Source organism: Passer domesticus, chromosome 3 (genome assembly GCF_036417665.1).
Source record: "Passer domesticus isolate bPasDom1 chromosome 3, bPasDom1.hap1, whole genome shotgun sequence".
NCBI lineage: Eukaryota > Metazoa > Chordata > Aves > Passeriformes > Passeridae > Passer > Passer domesticus.
This window is the reverse complement of record NC_087476.1, coordinates 47,024,152-47,041,450: the sequence shown is the minus strand read 5'-3', so window position 1 is coordinate 47,041,450 and position 17,299 is coordinate 47,024,152. Positions and strand designations below refer to the sequence as shown.

The 17,299-nt window shown below is 40.3% G+C and overlaps 1 long non-coding RNA gene across 2 annotated transcripts; it reads left to right on the top strand.

Moving 5' to 3' along the window:
- The first annotated feature begins 3,475 nt into the window (after nucleotides 1-3,475).
- LOC135296526 (uncharacterized) lies at nucleotides 3,476-7,664 on the top strand. 2 transcript variants are annotated; one of them, XR_010358612.1, is made up of 5 exons: nucleotides 3,476-3,770; nucleotides 4,300-4,400; nucleotides 4,730-4,813; nucleotides 5,908-6,002; nucleotides 7,639-7,664. It is a non-coding gene; the product is annotated as an uncharacterized LOC135296526 (long non-coding RNA). The 2 variants fall into 2 exon arrangements; XR_010358611.1 differs by lacking the exon at nucleotides 7,639-7,664 and adding an exon at nucleotides 6,646-6,708.
- The last annotated feature ends 9,635 nt before the right edge of the window (nucleotides 7,665-17,299 follow it).

The window sequence follows — 17,299 nt, the reverse complement described above, 5'->3', positions numbered from 1 at the left end:
TATAACAATATTGAATAAATATTTTTGCCCAAATAAGAGGACAGATAATTCTCTAAAATGGACATTATGATCACTTTGAAACATTTCTGGTTTTACCTGAAATGTATCTATTGCCTGGGAAAGCACATATATTAGTAGCCAGCATCATTAGCTCTTTTCACTGTTTTCATAAAACCTATTAGCAGCAAGTTCTTCTGTTGTTCCTCTAATGAACATGAGAAAAAAGACACTTTCCCTCCCCCTCTTTCCCATGTATCTGTAGAGGATTTATGCCATGTCATGATGCAGGATCCTCTCCAGCAGAGCTGGACTATCCCCCCTGCCCAATTTCTGCTCTGAAATCACCACAGCATTCAGCTGCAGCATTACCAGAGTTTGATTAATCCTCTATAACTTTAGGGGATTAGTTATATGGCCCAAATGCACAGCTTGGGCTCTGTTGTCACAAGCAAGCACAAAGATACGAAGGGGAAAATCCAAGCCCTGGATGTCAAACAGCTTCTTTAGGCAATTGAGCAACACTCTTGAGGTACCTGTAAAGGACCCTGACAACCTGCACTGGGTGGAGACTCTTTTTTTGGGCTGCCAAAGCTTCCAGCAGCATTTAATCAGGCTGCTCTTTACTCCCTCCCAGCTACCAGCTCCTACCTAATAGGGCCAGCGGAGCAGCTAGGTCATGTACATGTAAACAGTGTTAACCTAATTCTAGGTGAAGTAGCACAGCATTTATGCATTTCTCTAACTTGCTGTCTGGTAGGGTTACATGCTACTCTCCAAATGAGTGTAACTGAAACGAAATAAGGCAATGTCTTGGTATTTTTTAATCTTGAAATACATCACTACACTACTTAGAAAAAGAACAATATTCTGACAGTTCTTGTCATATCAGGCCTGTTGGATCACCATGTGTGGCCACCCTGCAGTTTCTCATCTAACCAAAGCTTCTCACTCTGCCAAAACCAGGCTGCTGGGGCAGAGAATCTGCTGTGGAGCCCCTCCTCTTCTACTGACATCTCAGGAATTGTTACATGCCAATACTCAAAGACAGACCAATAAATGGGGTTCTATAAGTGAACAATTCTACACCAGATGTTAACTGGTATATATCCAAGGAGGGAGAGTGCACCCCAGCCAGTTGTTTAGAAAGACATTCACTCTGATGCTGTATCAAAACCTGCAGGATGGAGAAGGACCCAGACTGAGATGTATACCTTAACCACAGGATGACCACAGGAACAGGAATGATCCAGGAAGAGATCAATCTTTTTTCCCTCGTTTGCTATCTCCCTAAACTGCTACCATAGCAGGAGCTTGGACACCTGGATTAGAAAGAAACTATGGCATATCCCAGCCGTACTACCAGTTCAGAGCCCCAGCACAACAGGGTGAGCTGAGGAGGCTGTAACCTAGATTGTAGTCTAGGTGCAATCTCCTGGCCACCTTTCAATCACCAGAAAATGACTACTGTATCTCAGATAAACAAGCCACCAGACCTGCCCTCAAAATGAAATTCAGTGAGGGCAGTATCTTGCATTTTTGGGAGCACTAGTATCAAAGCCAAGCAACTGTTTTAACTACCTTGAAGAGAATGTGATAAATTTTCTGGCCCCTCAACTGCTTAACTCAGGAACATGTGTTTTTATTAACAGGCAGGCCTTGCTGTTGTTTCCAAGTAACATTTTGAGTGAAAATCTATAAACCACACTGCAAAAAATCATGTCCTGCCTGATTCTACATTTATAAATGAAAATATAGTTCTAATGGCTAATGTTCACCTTGAGGAAAAGGAGACTGCATATTTTTAAAGATAAAATAACATTTTAAAGGTTTTTATTTTTTTTATCTGCTTTTCCCTTTCCTCTCCACCTTCTGAGGTGTCCCAGACTGCTACATATGGTTCAAGCAGATTATACATTTCATCAGGACAGGTGATAGAAATGAAAAACACACCTAGACACTTCAGAGCCGCAGGAAAAATGAAATCAAGATCTTTCAATAAATTTCACTTCTGGAAGACACCTCTATTAAAATGTAGAAGTGAAGCCATGAAATATTGGGGAAAAGGCAATGAAATGTGGAAGTTGTCATAAATCAAGTGACATAAAAATCTTGGAAATACATGGTAAGAACAAAGTTCAAACCTTATTAATGCTTCTATTATGGTTTAGTGCAGTCGAATTTGTAACATACACAATCCAAATCTTTTTCTGTGAAGCTTTTGAAGGCTGTCCTGGTAAATAAGATTCTCTACAGCTATAGGGTTCTCTAACAAATATAATCTTATAAATATTTAGTCAAGCCCCGGTATAGATGTAAATATAATAAACCACACGTTATGAATTCCTTTGGCTGAACATATGGAAGTAAAGAAATATTTGAAAGTAATTGTTATTATTTTGATTCATTCAGAATAAGTCTTCCTTTTCAGTACTCCAGTGAATGATAAATATCTGATGACAAAAGCAAATGTTTCAGAAAACATAGATAATGACAGAAGCACTTGTTGTTTTGTCCATATTCTAGGACATCACCACAAAGGACAAAAAAATAAACCCATATAGATCATATTTGTAGAGCTTGTGTTCACAATTCCATCATCACAATTTCTTCCTGCATGTTACCACTAAGGCTGGTTACACGGGTACCACCCCTGCACGACTTGTCCCTGACTGACAGCAAAGCACAGAGAAACTCCAGGGACTAAAAGAGCCTGGGGAAGCTCTACCACTCTTCTTGTCAGGTGCACGTGCTCTCCTACCAGCAATCTCATGTGACAATTAGACAGATACATAACAGGCACTATTACCAGAATGACAGCCAACCTCTCCTTTTATAATTACCTTCCATATGCTTTTTGCACTACATCTTTCCTTATATGATCTTACATTATTTCCCTGATAAAAACATGGCAAGTCATTGTTCTGAATTAGCCATTATGCTATAAATCACAGATTTTATCATTTATGATATTTTGACTACCTGGGCCTGCCCTAAAAAAATTGAAGGTTTCTCATCTCCTGCTGACACTAGCTTGTAAAATGCCAGTGCTTTCAGCATTTGATCATGTTTGTGAGAGGGTTTGCCTTGATAAGTGCTGGAACTCATCAGTCACCAAGGTTGTTGGTAAATGTCTCTCAGTATCATTATTTCTATTTCATCTGAAATTCTGTGGTAATGAAGCTTTAAACACTGGCAGCAGGGAGGTGGAATAACAATTTGTAATTTAAAAACTGTGTAAAATTGGACAAGTTGTAGAGTATTTGAGGGGATACTCTCATTTCAGAGCACAGGGCTAAAGCAGCTCCTGTATTAGCACAGGGGAATGCAGAACATCCAGGGCTGAAAATGCAGCATTTGCATAATGCAGCCGTTCTCAATTGAAAGCAAACTGGCACCAGAAAGACTTGAAAGGAGAAGACAACAACATCCTCAGTGGTGGCACTGCTCTGTGTTGCAGTGGTGCCAGATTGTCCTGTCATCAGAGCAAAGCCACAAGTCTACAGAAACCCCAGAGAGCACACGGTGGTGGCCAGTGAGCTGGGCTGTCAAATCCCTCAGCTCCACACTCAGTTCACTGCACTCCACTTCTGGAGGTGTTCAGTGAGGATGGACTACAAATCTGAAGGGATTTTTGTTACATCACAATGGCCAGTTTCAACAACAGTAGAACTTGATCCCATCACAAACCTGCTATTTGCAATTTGTGAAAGTATTTGTTGTCTGTTTTCATGTTCAACATCTTGCCAACTGAGTTGGCCAAAATAGTCATGGTTAGACATCAAATTAGTAAGGGGGGAAATGTCATCTAAAAGTTCTGGTTTTGATAAAAATGTCAAGACTGAAAAACAAAAAATAATATTGGACATTTCCCAGTCAAAACCAGAGTTTCCAGTCCTAGCTGGTAGTGATTGTATACATGCAGGAAAAATTTTTGTATCATCTTCAGTTACAATTAAGAAATAAACTGAAAAATTTCTAATTAGCCTTAAATATATTCCACAGACATCCACTTAGGAATAGCTGTAGTGATGAAGCTAGTCAACATTGATTCTTTGATTTAAGATGGATTAAATACATTTGCAAAGTGTTCTTGTAAACTGAAATGCACTTTTCTGCAGTGCCTTTTTCTTTGTTTATTGTGAATATTAGAGGAAAAATACATGTGAAATATTTACCTAGACTATGTAGTTAAGGAAATGTTTGTGTGATGGTTTAGTTTGGACTTGTTTTATTGTGTCATTGTTTAAAGCACCATACAACTTATTATTCATTAGTATTCATGCATTGTTATCTCTTAAGGCTCATGAATATTCCAGTAATACTCTCTGAATGCCTGTTATGAACTAATTTGATTGTGGGAGAAACATCTGTTCAGTTTTGGATGCCCTTACTCAAGAAAGGTATAGTCAAGATTGAAAACCTTAAAACACACACTACTATATATTTAGGTTGCAATTACTTAGGCTAAAGAAAAGAAAAAAGTCAAATCTGATCTATAAACAGATGAACAGTTAACACCCCTCTTCTCCTTCCTCTGAGTGGACCTTCAAAACTGTGCCAAAGACAAAAGCAGGATAAAAGCATGACATAAAAAAGACATGGTGCTTAAAAATATGTCAGTGTAAGAAGGAATTGTAATAAATGGGAGGATCAAAATTGCCAATTCAGGTCCCTTTTGGTGCAAAATTCATGGCCTTTAACTTTTTTAATATGTTCATTTTCTATTCAGTAGGACCAGGCAAGACTTTCTTGCAGAAGTAACATAGGCAGGCTAGCAGATCTACTGTTCTGGCTTAACAGGAAATCAACAGAGGTGAGAACTTTACTTTCCCTGTTTATTTGCTTGTCTCCAGAATAACTATTCATTATAAAAATTAACCAGTGCCCAGAGTCTAGGAGCATTAGTGTCTGCCAGTAGTAGACAAATAGCAACTGATAGCAGCATGTTCCAGGAAAACCAGGGAAATTTCGCATACTCTTTGGCTCAGTTTGGAAGGAAAAAATCACAGCTTTCTGTGAGGGCTGAAATGGAAAAATTAGATTCTAAAAGAATTTGTCTGTCCTGGAGGCCACAGAGCAACACATTCAAAGCAAACTGAATCAGAAGAGAAACAGGGCAGGAAAGAAAAAGTAGCAGCTTAGCTAAGTGGGAGAAAAATTTGCATTTTCTACTGTTCCTTAGCTGTATTGCAAGGTTTCAGGCTCTCAGGAGTTTAGTTTCTCTCACTATAGGATAACCTGTTTTGTGGCACTGTCAGTGCAGGTCTTTTCTACTGGTCACCCTGTTTCCAAAGGAGCCTAAGAAAGCAGCCTATGTTACTGGCAAAGGAAGTACATCCCCTTTCAAAGTTTGCAGATGCAGTCTCAGGGGTATTAAAATATGTCAGACAAAATCCAACCTTGTTGAAATTCTGAGTGGGATAATCTTGTGACTTTGCAGAAATCTCTCACTGACACTGTCTTGTTTCTTCAGCATGAGATATAGTGGTCATCTGTTCTGGAAAATTCACAAGGGTGGCGACTAGTGGTGATATGAGGACTACTGAAAGCTAGATGTTTTCTTCACTAGCTGCTTTTCTTCTGAGACAAGATGTAGAAAGATTACTGTCAAAATTTACCCTTAGTTTCTAAAAAAAACTTGAAGGTCTCTGAACTGCTAATGTAATACATTACAAAATCCTAAGCTAACTCTTTATAGAGAATTTGGAAGAGGCATTAGCTGCAGTATCCTTGTTTCCCAAGTCCGCTACTCTGACTGATGAGCTGCTTCACCAGTTCACAGATGCACAAGTGTTCCCACAGAGCTTTTGACATTTCCAAGCATCCAAGCCTCTTCTGGAGGAAAGGCATCTAGGGAAAAAGAAAAAAAATGTAGTCTTTTTGCTCATTAATCTTTTGTCCTTTCAGAGACGAAAGTCAGAGCCTCTCTCTAAGAGGATGGTCACGACATGGACATTTATATCCCAGGAACATTGTCTCAACAACACCTGGAGGAGCACAGGGTAAGCCTTTGATGCATGCATCTCTTTCTGGAACAATTCCTCACCCAAATCCCAATCAATGCTCCCTGAACAGACCTATTTGAAAACGGACCTATTTGAGAACAGACTTTTCTCCTATCTAATCATACCTGAAAGAAAGCATTGCTTAAAGAAGCAGGTCCTAAATGAATCTTCTTGTCTTTAACTGAAAGATCCTAAAGCAATATTCTTGTATTGAAATAGAAAGAGACAAAATAATTCTTTACACCTTCTTGTCCAAAATTATTCAGGATAAATGGCAAACAATCCATGCTGAATAAGACAAACAACAAAACAATTGAACAGATAGATCACTATTGGATGATTCCACACACAAGTTTTTACATATGGAGCATGTCTTTACTTGGAAAAAAGTGATTCTTTCAAGAAGAACTTGCAGATTGTTTTATTTTCTTAAATAGATTCTGTCAGCATCTCAGTTTATTGAAAATAAATATTAGTTTTTCCATAGATATGGGAATTCGATTTTTTCCCCATATTTTAGAATTTTCCATTTTTGGTATTTAGAACTGCCATATTAACAAAATGTCTGTCTTTTATTTGAAGGGAGAGAATATTCAGTCCAAACAAAGATAAAAAGACCATTCTTTCATTTGAATTTCAGATGATGCAAGGATGATGTTACCTGTGACTTGCCCAGGTACAAAATTAGTAATAAACAGCAGAGACAACCTCTTGTACTATCTCCAGAATTTCTGTCACATTATGATCCATTTCAAGTATGTCATTCTGAAACACATAATACCTGGCATATTTGCTGAGTTACTTTGGAATGCAGCACTAGGGTAGTAACTTAGCAGATTCAGGAAATTCCTGCAGTTTGAATATTGAGACCATGTTTGAGCATTGCCTAACACTAGTTTTCCAATTGCAGCTTCAAGTATTGTTTTTTACCTGATAATGCTCATAGCAATTTTCAATGAGACATTGAAAATACCATGACTGTACAGGAATACAGTTCAGGAGTTTGTATCTCTTTGGGTTCACAGCATCACAAAATGCTTGAGTTAGAAGGGACCTCTGGAAGTCATCTGGTCCAACCACCCTGCCCAAGCAGGGTCACCTAGATCTGGTTACCAAGGACTGTGTCCCGACAGCTTTTGAAGATCTCCAGAGATAGAGACTTCTCAACTTGTACCAGTGCTTTTTCACCTCCCACTGAAAAATTTTTTCCTGATGTTCTGAGGGAATCTCCTGTATTTCAATTTGTGCACGTTGTCTGGCCCATTTCCTCTGGGCACCACTGAAAAGAGGCTTGCTCCATCCTCTTTGTACCCTTCCTTTAGGTATTTATATACATTGGAAATGCTCCCCTGAGTCCTCTCCAGGCTGAACAATCCCAGCTCTCTCAGTCTCTTCTCACAGGAGATGTGATCCAACTCCTTCATCATCTTAGTGACACTCCACTGGGCTCTCCTTAAAAATTCTATAATTCAACATTTTAGTTAAAAACAATGTTTTCCACTTAAAGCTCTCTAATTAGCAGACTTTCTTCCTTGTTTTCCCAGTCACTGCTACCAAAGAAGTCCTGTGTTGGCATTCAAGAAAATTCTGTTTCCTTCCTTTCCCCTCCATCTTCCTTTTTCTGCTATTTCAGATTGTCCTTTGTACCAGATCAAACTGATGAAACACATCATGACGTGGTAAGGAAATTTTCATTTAATGCCATCATTATTTCTGTGCCAAATATTAGTTCAAATGACACAAAGCACCAAAAACAAACCTTCTAACACTCACCTAAAAACATAACTATGAGGATATATGGAAAAAAATAATTTGACATGCAAATTGCCTAGGTTTTGAAGCAGAAAAGCAATTAGAACATGAATCATGTTGTGGAAGTTAAAAACATGGGTGAATACAGAAACACCCTGGGACTGGCTTCTGCTGAAAGCTGCGATCTGTATGTAGGAGGCCTTCGGAGACTCTTGCTAGTGCTAAAGCTGCTTAAATCTGGGGGCAGGCTGATTCAGCAGTCTTGATACACCTAGCAAAAGTGATGCCTCAGAGTGCACTGGTTCGCAGAAGTGTTCTCCTCTCCTCCACATGGCACCAGGGAGTGGGGAGTGCCCTCCGGTGTAATCTCACGGGCTCTGGACAATTACCGCTGGGAACAGGAGCGTGCAGCAGAGATAATTGATGTCATGCACTGCCATCTGCTGTGTCTCTTCTCACACTACCACAGGAAATGCAAGCCTGGAAGATATGGAGCTTGAAACAAAACTATCACTGCACGTCATTCTCATTGAGTTTCAAGAAGGGGTTGCATAAGGGTATGGATACAGTGCACGAATGGATACAAAAGGCATATACATCCTCTAAAGGTCCCAAGTTTTGCATAGCAAAGGAGACTTTCCATATTCTTCCTTTTTGAAAATAGGCATTTAATGTGTACTAGCACGTCAATGAGTGAAAGCATATATAAACTAGAACAATCATCAGTGTTGTAAGATGCTTTAAGAATATTTGGATGCATTGCTGACTTTTATCCTGTCTGAAAATTTATGTTAAACCCCAAGAGTGAGGCCCAGAAAACCTGTCAAATATGTCTGCATATATTCCAGCTCAGAATCTCCACAGGACAGTAGCTACACTCTATTTATAGATAAAAAGCTAGTTGATAATGTGACGGAGCAGCTGTCCTTTTGAAGTTCTAAGAGCAGACCACAAAGTGTTACATGACAATTGCAGAGTGAGAAAATACATAGACTCAGGACAGTGCAGGACTTTGGAAAGGAAACAGGAGTTTCATCATGGAAAGGCTGGACATACTGGCACCCCTACCATGCTTCTGCCAACTTCAATAGGACAAGTCATGGTATCACATTCTTCTCTCTGTAAAATGGGTATAATCCCATAGTACCGTGGTGCATTATGCTGTAGCTCTCCTTTTTCCAAAAAAGGTATAACATTTTTTCATTTAAAATCTATTCCTGCTTTCCATCCAGGTTCTATAACCTCTCCATACATACTACCATGGATCTATCCCATAACATATTTCGTAGTCCCATCTGTTTTTTTATTGTCTTCATTCTATTTTTCTCTAACTGAACATCTTAATGATATACAAAGCAGACAAATTCCTATTAGAAAAACAAAATTTCCTTACCTACACCTTTCCTTTCCTACCTACCTTACACAAAAATAAGGTTGAAGTCTAGTAGAACCAACCACTCTGCTTGGTTCTACCAGACTTCAATCTTACTTTTGCATCAAAGCAGTGGAGTTTAAGCATGTGCTGACTCAATGATAAATAAAGAACTGTTGAAACCCAGGACATCCCTCTGGGTGCCCTGGATGGCTCGAGACCTGGGCAGGGGCCTTGGGAGTCCTGACAGGAAGCCAAAGACACTTGGGATTTTGATCTTAACCCATGGAGCAAATTACCAACCTTATATGAAGAATCACAAGTCACAGAAGGTTAAGTAGAGTAATAATGAATTAATCACTGGGTGAAAATTTGAGTTTTGAGGATTTTATTATAGGGGGTCTAGGAAGCAAAATGAAGGGATGTGGGCATTGTCTCATGCTTCTTCTTTCTTCCTAGCCTCCATCTTCTTGTTGATGGTGGCACATTTAGAGTGGCCTAAAGTAGAAGTAGACAGTCTAACATAGACGATAAGTATTGGAAAATAATGATAAATAAAGTATACATAACTTTTAGTATAAAATGTAGACACCAGCCCAGGAGTGGGCAATGTGTCCTTGACAGATCTGCAGATCAGACCTCTGCGGGTCTAGGAGAAAATATTTTAGATAATAGATAATAAACAACCTTGTGAACATGAGTTAAAGAATCCCGACTCTTTCTTCAGCCAGCAGGCTGGGAAAAAGGGACTCTCAGGTCATCCCAAAAGCAGAAAACCCGAGAAAGAACAAGTGATTATTTTAAAGCTATTTTATTTTTATTATTTTTTTGTAATATTTCTTTGTTATGTCTTTGTATCTCAGTGCCTGAAATCTAAATCTCAATGCCTGAAATCTAATTTTACAGTCTAAAATTATTTGCCATTTTTACCAGGGTTTACACAGGTGGGTTTGTTTCCTCAGTCAAACACCAATGACTCTGTGTGGACATAACAGCTCCTATGATGCTGGTATTACTTTCAGTTTGTGGAATATAGCATTATCACACTTAACATATGAACTACATAGATACATATGAACTACAAGAAACTGCTATCCAAGGCCATAGAATGGCCTGGCAAATCATACCAGGGGAGTCATGTGCAGCTTTTATCAGGGTGGAGCTATGTATCCTGTATTATCCTAGAGGGTATACCTGGAGTCCATCGCAACACTGTATTGTCATGACTGCTCTGGGATTATCACATTTGCAGATATGAAAACATATTGAAAGGCTGATATAGAACTCAAAATTATCATGATAAATCAGAGGCACAGTCCAACAGAAATAAAATATTCAAAGGAGATGTGCAGAATTTACTGCAGTTAGATAAGGACTGTCAGCTGCACAGGTGCTGGATGGCAGATGACTAATCAGCTCTGAAAAAAGGGAGCTGGCAGTTACTATGGATCACAAGCTGAACATGAGTCAACAACATCATGCTACTACAAAAAAAAAGGAGAAACATCACACTGAGGTGAAAAAATAGAAAATTAGTCTGCAGCACTGGGAGGATCATCTCTTCATCCTACACAGCACTGGCCAGACTTCAGCTGGGGAACTGCACTGAATGATGCTCATAAAGAAAACTTCTAACTTCTGGGTAAGAGTCCCCAGGAAACTGATGATTGATTGAGGTCTAGATTTTAATCTGTGAAGAAGAAAAGAGGATATTTGACCTGTTCATCCAGAGCAGAAAAGAGTCAAAAGGAACATGAGAACACTACAGCAGGTGCTCAACAAAACTATGAAATTGCTGTCTTTGAGGATTGGCAAACCTGATTGAATGAGGTGTGATTCAGCCTGCAGTCCTAGCAACTTGAAAATCCTTTCAGATGGAAACACTTCTTCTGTGAAGACATGCTGAGAAAGTAAGGGATTTTCAACCTGGAGAAGAGAAGGTTGTGAGACCTCATAGCAACCTTCCAGTACCTTAAGGGGGCCTAAAAGAGAACTAGAAAGGAACACTTTATCAGCAACTGTAGTGATAAGACAAGGAGCAGTGAGTTCAAACTGAAATAGGAGAAATTCAGGTACAGTATAAGGCAAAAATTCTTAAGAGTGAGGATGCTGAACACTGGAACAGGTTGCCCAGTTGTGGATGCTCCATCCCTGGAAGTGTTCAAGGCCAGGTTGAATGGGGGTCTGAGCAACTGGGGCCCCATCTCATAGCAGCAGGACTGGAATTAGATCATGTCTTATTTCACTTCCAACCCAAACCATTCTATGAATCTGTGGCATTGGGAGGAAGGGCTCCACGTCTTTGAGTTTTCAGGTTGGGAATGTTTAGTTTTATTTGGTTTTGCAGGGTAGAGGTCTGTTTGGATTTTGACTGCTGAAAAAAGTCTCTGGTGGCAAGAACAACTCCCTTCCCACACAGAGGTATTTGCGATAGAGATTTACACCAAATTGCACAGAGTGAAATCTATGCAAACACTAGCAGCAGACAACCCCCAGAGAGGAGTTTTATTGAAAGTGCTGACTGCAATGCACATTAAATACTCCCTTGTTTCTACCTTAGTTCGTAACCAAACTTAGCAGTAATGGAACTTCTGCCCTGATCTGTAGGACATAGCATGAGAAAGAATTCATCACGCTGGGGTTTTCCATTCCTTTCCCTTTTTCCCCCTCCCCCAAGGTAAAAGCACTATTTTGTCTTGTTTACTGCTCATCATAACCTTTATCTTTAAAGAAATCTGTTTCTTATAGTTAGGGTATTTAGTTCTATTTTGTGTGTGCTACTTTCCTAGTTGTTAAAAGTCTCTTTAAGAACCCAGTGGCTGAAATAGATTTTTTTTGTTGTTGTCAGTTTTTTAAGAGATCATTACAAAAATATTTCTTTGGGGGCTGGAGAGTGAACATATGTAAAAAATTAAACTTTAGCAAAAAATAAACTTTAGAAAAATATCCGAGAGCCGTGGTCGCCCAGTGCTGGCATAATGCCAGCTTTGACGCTATCTCTAACTCACTGTCAAGCTCTTTGCTGGGATATTTCTGATATAATTTCCTTACATCCATTGCAAATTTCCTTTTTATAAGGTGTTAGGTTCTATACTACAGCTTTGGGAGCTATATTAAAAGATCTCATTATAGGACAGAAACAACAAGGTATCTAGAAAGCTGGAGTGGAAGTTAAATATTTGTAGGAAATCCAAAGGGATTCCACAGAGATTGCCTTTCAGTGTTTTCATGTATTATGTATGTTAAAAAAACCATCTGGAATCCCAATAAGCATACAAAATAATGTAACAGAATTTTGTTAAATGAGAAAACCCCCAAACATACAGGGCAAATTCCTCCATATAAAGATCCCCCTTGTCTTCAACAAGTCAATGAAATACCATCCTGGCCCTTGCTTGTTTTTGCCTAGATTTGTCTCTCTTACCAGGGGGAGGTATACAGTCACCACAGAGTTGCTTTATGGGGATGGAAGGAGAAAGGCAAGGAAACATTAATTTATTTTTTTTTCCAAATGGGATGAAGATGTGCATTTTCCTAGGTCAAGTACAGAAAAATCTAAGAAAGACACTAAGCTCCTACTCTAACTATTGAATTCAGTGCCTAGAGGTAGTGAGAACAAACGCAGCCAACAGGGCTGTCTACAGCATGTGGAGCAGCTGTAGGAGGAGGGTGGAGGTTCACACCTCAGCTAACGCAGACTCTTGCAAAAGCCAAGCTCTCCCCAAGGTTTTAATGGAACTTGAAGGAAGCAGATAAAGTCTTTAAGACCGTGTGAATTTGTGACAGAGAAAATGAGAAACACATATTTTTGTTAACATAAGTAAAGCAGCCTTCTATACACGCACAAAAGATACAGCCAGATGTTGCTATAGATTCAAAACAAAGTGCAGAGCGAAGTGTTTCCCTCTGGGTTGTCAGCATCCTTCTTCAGCTGTCCAGTTGTTGCATATCTGAATTAAAAAACCTCCATTTATTTATGTAGTCACAGTGACACCAGTGCTTTCTACAAAATCTCGCCTCATGTTGCCTCTGTGCTCCACCTGGTTCCATTTAAGCTCATTAGTGAGGAATGATATCCCACAGGGTGGTTCCCAGCAGTGCTGGTCCTTTGCTCACAGAGCAGGCCCAGCTGCTTTCCTGCATCCTGCCATGTCAAGGCAGGCTGTTGCATGAAGTTGTGGAGCTGGACTCTGACAATAGGCAGGAACTACAACTCACAGTTTTGCCACTGGCCTAATTTCAAACATCCTCAGCATGGACACAGTAACCTGGCTGAGGTTACAGTAACCTCTCTGAGGTAAAAAAGTTGCTTCCATCTTACCTAAACTTATTTGATGATGTTGAACTAATAAAACAAATCCTGAATAGCCTATTTTTCAACACTGTTCACGTCTCCGTATGCTGTAAATACCGTGATGTTTACTGAAGGGAAGCTGAATTATGGAGACACCATCAGAGAAAATGAAAGGAAAATATCAAAGTATGCATTTAAAAAATCCACTTGACATGTTTGCGAATAGACTTTCAAAACTTTTCAAACTTTTTGTTGCTGAAATTATGGTTGTTGATTATTATCAGCCAGCATATGTTTATCATGAGCAGTAAGATCAGAAAAGAAAATTAAATGTGACTGCAAAATGCATCAAGAGAGGCTGATCCTCTTTTTGGTGAGTGGTTTCTAAGAGGAAGGGCAATAATTTGCAACTGATTTTCCTTGTACATGCTCATCACAAGAGGGAAACGGTTATCTGATGGTTGGTCTGCAATGGAAGAAGACAAAGGAAGCCACAGATAAAGGGCACAGCTGGACAGGCACCACCCTTGCTCAAGTCAAGTCATTAGCCTGTGAGTGTGGGTCAACAAGGTGCAAGACCAGGTACAGGCACAAGTTTAACACAGCTCAGTCAGGGAGCAGCTTAAACACAGTTCCCAAAGCAAGGTGGGGGAAGCTGCAAGCAAGATTTTCTTGGATGAAGCTGGACCATGTCCCCTGCAGCTGCCAGGCAAGATGCACACCATGAAAGCCTGATGCAACTGCAGAAACCTCTGCTGTCATGACTTAAAGATATTTTGCATATATCTGAGCTAACTTTAGCTCTTTTCCCTAGTTTCTCATGCTTCAGCAAGAAATTCAAGTGTTCTAAGGTCCTGCAAGGAAAACTGCTCCAGTGCTTTGACAGCTGTGAAATATATCCTGCTGTTTTCACAAATGGCTTGCAATGGCCTTTGCTCAGAAGATCTCCCAACTAAATTTTGCAAACTTTGATAAGTATCAAATTACATAAGAGCTTATCTCAAAGGAGCAGATGAGACCTTTGATATCAGTGAGTTTATTACCTGGTGCAGGATTTATCGAGTGCTTCCACAAGAATTCTCCACCCCTCCTTATTGTCAGTGCATTTATATACATTTTAGTATATAAAAACTGGAAAATATTGCATACAAACCACTTGGCAGCTCCATCCTAGAGAAAAATTTTTACTCTTCTAGGAATCCTTCTGTCTATCCTTCACCTCCATCAAAAGCAAACAAACTTTCAGAGTGACTGCTGCCCACCAGGAATCAAGTAGTTGCCTCCTTTCGTATATAAACAACAGCCAACTTTAATCAGCCTTTAATCTGTCAGTAGCCCTTTGGGAAGAAAACTACCCATTTATACTTCATTAATCATGTTTCAGCAGAGCAGACCAGGATCTGCTAGTTCTGTGAGTAGAAACAGACTCTCTTGGGGGTTTTGGTTTGGGGTGTTTTTATAAGGCCACAAACAGGGAAAAAGCATGAGTAGGTGTATGAACATGTGAGTGTCAGTGAGTTCCATAGGAGCCTGCCAGCTGGAGGAGAGGCATTAATCTGCATTGCATGACATCACTGAGCAGATATTGGGAAGCACCACAGCCATTTTTTCTTAACCCTGCATTACATCTCTTCAGGCTGCACCAGAGTTTACACTTTCAGAAAACCTCAAGACACAGAAACAGAACAAGAAAATAGAAAAGCTTTCAAAAACAAGTTTTAGAAAAAGGATACATTGTCTATTCTCATGACTGTCCAGTGAATGCTCTTTGCTTTTGGGGACCTTAACATTTTGGTGAGCAGTTTTGTTTCAAAAGACAGACATTATATTAGATAGCTAAGTTAAACTCTTATTTAAAAATCAAGTGAAATTTTTCTACTAGCTTCTGATCCATCTCAGTGTTTGTGCATTCATACCTAAAAATAGCCGGATGTCATTGAACACACTCATTGTAATCAGTGCAAAGCTCCCATGATTGTCACAAGCAGGTGTAATAACAAACCAGAAGGATCAGAAGGTGACACAGAAGATTAATAAAGAGCAAATCTCCTGAAAGTTTATTAAAAAAGAAAAAGCTAAAGAAAAATCTGTGCTTCTCTTCTATCTTTTGATGTTCCACAGCTTCCACAAGAGCAAGATTAAGACTTACATGTAAGTACTGCTGTAGGTGACTTTTGAATTTTGGAAATACATTAAGTGCTCCTCATGCTTTTATTTTTGTTTTGTCAGAGTCACTGATGGGTCTTTCACAAATTGCCACTTTTCACTTTTGTTTTGTCCTTGAAGAAGTGCCACACAGATCAGTGATCCTGTCTTTCTCTGACTTTGCCTAGATAGAGCAGTAGCAGGCTGAGTAAACTGCAACAAACTTCATGTTGTTTTTTAAGCTGCTGAGAGGTACCACTTTCGTGCCTGATTAACTATAGACTTGGAATCAACAGAGGAGAAAAGTCTCATGAGACAGAGTGATTTATTTCACTGGTACATCTGATATAGCTACAGCAGCAGGATGCAGACAGACTCAATAGGCCATTTCCATAGGCAGGTGGGAGGCAGCTCCCCTCCCTCTGAACACAGAGCACACCAACATCAATGACAGAGATGGTCAATAAGACTCTCACCCTGAAAAATACCTGTGTGCCTGCTGAGAGGAAGGCACCTGAACCAATTTACATGCTGGCCTTAGGATGACTCACTGCAGTTCAACAAGATAAATCCCACTTGGTACACCTGAAAACTTGCACTCATTCCCTTGTGGGAATGCAGCTCCCTGTGAGCTGGTGGAGGATCCCGGGAACCCTTGAACCACCCCAGCCAGAACACCCCTGTTTGACATGCAAATTGCACTTGACACATGGCAAACACCTTCCCCTGTTTCTCTCACTGCCAGACAGAATCTAAGCTTGACAAAGGAATGACAGAAGTGGAATCATCTCTAAGCAGACCATCCTTGGCCATCAAAAGCATCCACCTCCCCTTTCCCTAGCACGAAGCCCTTCAGAACAAAGGCTCACTCAGAGCCAACTCAATAGGCAGTCGTTTAAGTTGCAGGAATCATCAAAATATCATATTTCCAGAAGTCATCTCTCTATACTAGCTGCACACAGGGTCCAGCTCAGAGGGAGAGTCACCATTCTGGTGACTTCCTTTCAGGCAACTTTGACAGCCCATCTCAGTGCAGTTTCCCTGCCAGTTCTAAAATCTGTCAGCCCTCAAGGTGCAGAGGAGGAATTCACTTTCAGACATGCATAGCCTCATGCCTGGATGCCCTTGCAGCAGCATATCAATCTCTCATCCCCAGTGTCACAGCCCTCCTGCTATTTTAATCTAAATGTTCAACTCCTCACTCCCAAGAGTAAGAAACCACTTATGCCTGGGAATCAGCAATTGAAATCACAGGACATTTCTCATCTGATGGTTAATGCTGTCCCAAGCAAGGTCTCTTCTTGTCCTCAAGCCCCCTACCCAGCCACTGGCTCAGCCGGCATCACCTCATTTTCCCCTAGAAAGGCAGGATCAGACCTCAAGGCCCTGCTGCCTCAGCCCTCCCCCCAAGCTCAGCCCTGGCATCCCCCATCTCTGCTCAGGCAGCCCAGCTCCAGCCTCATCCCTTGTGCTGGTGACACTGCAGAGGCACAGCCCAAACACCCCGCTGGAACCCAGGTCTATTCACATGCTGTGCTACTGGCCTGTATCCTTATCTAGCCCATCAGTACCTGCTAGTGCTTGTCACTCACTTTGAGGCATCATTTCACATTAATTACTGTTCTCTTATTTCATTAACAGCAGTAAAACACTTCGATAGAAGTCACTTCACACCATGTCTCATATAAATTCACCACTGGTACATCTGAGACGAACAGCTCAGAGTTGGCA